The 3,760-nt window shown below is 40.5% G+C and overlaps 1 long non-coding RNA gene across 1 annotated transcript; it reads right to left on the bottom strand.

Moving 5' to 3' along the window:
* Positions 1-1,280: 1,280 nt before the first annotated feature.
* Positions 1,281-3,232, bottom strand: LOC115932435 (uncharacterized). Its single transcript, XR_008675737.2, has 2 exons — positions 3,185-3,232; positions 1,281-2,007 (listed from the first exon to the last, which is right to left on the bottom strand). It is a non-coding gene; the product is annotated as an uncharacterized lncRNA (long non-coding RNA).
* Between the last annotated feature and the right edge of the window lie 528 nt (positions 3,233-3,760).

Raw genomic sequence — 3,760 nt, 5'->3', positions numbered from 1 at the left:
CTGAAGTACAGCACAATACAGACCTAGGTCCTCTGACACCAGAGCTCAATGTTGGTATCAACTTGATCCCCAGTGAGTGTCAGCACCCTCTGCCCCATGGGACAAAATGTGTATAATGGCACCCTGTGAGACCTTTGACCCAGACTTTCTTTGACAGGAGCAAAAATTAACCAGACAAAGTTTGAAGTGCAATGTACTTCAACTACTCTTTCTTGTATCATTGTAGTATCCCCAAATCAGGAAATTTTCTATCCTCTTTATGAGCTACACCTAGCAATGTGGCTACTGCCACCTCCCCTTTATTTGGCTGGCCCTGGGACCTCCAGGGCAGTGCCTCCTTTCTTCGCTTGAAGTTACATCTTCACCAAGAGCAAAGATCCACAGTCAAAATGCCCTGTGGTAGCTCCAGGTTCCCAAACATGGCTGCCACTAAGGCTTGGCCTCTGCCGCCTCCCGAGCCTGGCAGGCCTGGCAGCCCAGGGTTTCTTAGTGGGTGAGCTCGGCTCCCTCGCTTTTGCACTGAATCTGGAGGCACCCAGTCAGGTGCCCACATCCAGTCCCAGAATTCCCTGAGTGCCCCAAACCTACCCTTTGTTCTATTAGAAACCTTCCCCTCTGGATACACCGCGAAGGGCTGGAAACCATGCTCAAAAAGCTTCCTCTTGATGGCACTGTTGTTCCAGAAATGCCAACCGCCCCGTCCTACCAGGCCTCTCCCTCCACCCTTTGTGGATGAAAAAACACCAGGGAAGGCCCACAACCAGTATAAGCCTTAGAAGTAGAGTTTATTCTGCTATAGTGCTGCAAGGCAGGGCTGAGTGTACGTTTCTCTGGGGCTCTTGGTTTTAATATAAATGTCTGTGTGTAAGTGTTCATCAAAAAGAACAGATGTATCCATGTATCTGTTGCTGTTAATACATCGTCCCTTTATGAGCGTTAAGTCTAAATATCATGTAAATGTGTCAGTGGCTTCTGGGCACACTTGTGGGTTTATATAGGATATCTTAGGTAGAATTCTTGCTCTTATGGGGACATTGACTCATAGCTTGAGGTGGGCTGAGTACCTGGATTTCCCTTCTTATCTTGGAGTTGTTGCTTCTCTTCTATCCTCATGGAGCCAGGGCAATCTTACCCAAGGCAGTCCAGCAGCCTCTTGTAGCTTAAGATGTCAGCAGCAGGCCCTAGAGGGAATGGCAGGCTATTGCGGGGCCTGCAGGAATTGACAGGCGCTATATCAGGTGAGAAGACTTTTTCAAAGTGAAAATAAAAATCTAGAGATGAATATCTAAATTTAACATTTTATTACAGGAGGAAAAATTGCAGTTTGGTGCATACATACAGATTCGGTGGCCTTTAGTATTTCTGAAGAAGAAAGAGGAGGTTGCAGGTTTTATAAAAGGAGAAATGTCACATACAGTTTTTCTAGAAAGTTCATTGGTACTGGTAACGTATTGTGGAGCTAGCAGGCTCTGATGGGTGAGTGATAGTCTTGGGTAAAAGTGGTCTTAGAGTTTTGAGCAGGTTGTTTCAGTAGCTGTTAGATAAAAGTGTTTTCAGGATATAACAGGCAGTTTTATCATCCAGGCTGGTAGATAATTACATTCTTAGAGCAATGTAATAATGCCCTGAGTGCTTCTTCCCCCTGAACTCTTGACTGTTTTAGTTTTATATTGTAAGAATGACCCAATGTGTGTGATCAACTTTCACACGCCCCTCTTTGATCAAGATCCTTCTATGAATGCATGACTGATCAACCATTGTGAAGTTAGGCTTAATTGTCTCTCGGTGCTGGGATGGAGCTGTCCTGTTGTCTTCCTCATTGAGGGTAAGTCATAGGGGTGTATATCAGTGACCTGGGTCATATTGGAGTAACAAGGAGGCCAGAAGGAAAAATTTTCTCATGGTAGGTTCATCTGGAGTCCAGCATCAAGTTTCATCTTACAGTTCAATAGTCATCAGCAGTCACCTTGAAACAGTGGGCTGATTTTATCCCCTTCAGAGAGCTGGCTTTACAAAGATTAGACAGGTAATAAGAGCAACACTTAAAAATCATAATACAAAAAAAAAAACCAATATAATAAAATTAGTTTGCACAATGGTTTTGATCTAAGAGCACAAACTTAAGGGCAACAACTAAACAAATCAAAAGACCATAGAGGAAACTAGGTGAGACCTGTTATAGCCACTGAGTAGCATTTTCTGACTTGGTAAAATTAAAACAGAGAATGCCAATTTTACGAAAGGAACCACCATTATAATTTGAACAAAATTTTTAAAGTTGCCCACTAGGTGAACTAAAAGGATTTCTTTGGCCAGGTTTTGTCAAGTTATCTATAGCAGTTACTGGTTGCTAAAAAAAGTAATTATGTCAACTTCCTGCCAAGTGAAAAAAAAAATATCATTAACGGAAGTAAGACTTTCATTATGATATGTCATTCTGATGTCTTAGGAAAGGTCGTTTATGGCATGAAAAATGTCAACTTCTTGTCCTGGTTTACAGTTTGAATGTCTCTGGCTTTGGTGTCAGGGAGTTTGGTGACCTTTCTGTGTGGTTCATATATCAGGCACAAGATTTGTTCCTTAAATTTTATCTAGTTTTAGCTTACAGGCCTTAGAAACGAAGTGGTTCCTGCCTTAGGAGTTTTATGGAAAAAAGTTGGATTGGAGGAACCTAGAATAATTTAGGACCACGTGTAGTGTATAAGTAGATAATAAGAGCTTGAAAACAATGTGCAGAGTTAAAATCTAATAACAGGTGTAGTATAGCTCTTTTTTAGAAACAACCTTTTCCTTCTACATTGATCATATAGGAAATCTCAGATTTTAAAACCTCATGAAGCTAGAAAGCAAAACCAAGACCAACTTTAGATTTTATTACAATCTTAGGATTCCTGGACCTGCTGGGAAGTGACAGTTTTTATTTACTCACTATAAGGCTGGGAACCCTTAAGTCAGGCATTTTATGCATATTTTCAAATATGTCATTTCAGTCAAAGCCTTGGTAATAACCATGCTTTTAAATTGTATTCTGCTATAAAGAAGACAGATTTTTATTGGGCTTATGCAAATAATCATATTGCCATAAGAATACTAACAAATACTTTTTGAATTCTGGAGGAATCAAGGAGAAAAATCCAAATGATTTTCCTTTTTTTCTTTTTTCTTTTACAAAAGTATATCTTACCAAATTGCTATAAATGATAGCTCAAGAGAGAAAATGTTCCTAAATCTGAAAAACAAAACATTAAGAACCACATGTATCAAGTAAAAAATCATAAAAACATTGTCTTCATTAGTTTTTCAGTCTCATATAATCAACATTTGTTCTCTTTGATCTCCACTAGTAGTTTTCTGAATCCATCAGTTTATTAGAGTTCTGGAAGTTTTCATTTAGTCCATTGATATTAAAGTTATCAGAAACCTGTATTTAAGAGTTCTTGTGGGCCAGGCATGGTGGTTCACACCTGTAATCCCAGCACTTTGGGAGCCCAAGGCAGGTGGATCACCTGAGTTCAGAAGTTCAAGACCAGCCTCATCTTGAACTAAAAAACCCCATCTCTACTAAACCCCGTCTCTACTAAAAATACAAAAAAAAAAAAAAAAAAAATTCCTGGGCATTGTGGCAGACGCCTGTAATCCCACCTACTTGGGAGGCTGAGGCAGGAGAATCGCTGGAACCCAAAAGGCGGAGGTTCCAGTGAGCCGAGATCGCGCCATTGCACTCCAGCCTGGGCAACAAGAGCAAAATTCCATCTGAAAA

The sequence above is a fragment of the Gorilla gorilla genome, chromosome X, assembly GCF_029281585.2.
Source record: "Gorilla gorilla gorilla isolate KB3781 chromosome X, NHGRI_mGorGor1-v2.1_pri, whole genome shotgun sequence".
In the NCBI taxonomy this organism is placed as follows: Eukaryota; Metazoa; Chordata; class Mammalia; order Primates; family Hominidae; genus Gorilla; species Gorilla gorilla.
This window is presented reverse-complemented; position numbering and strand designations above follow the sequence as displayed.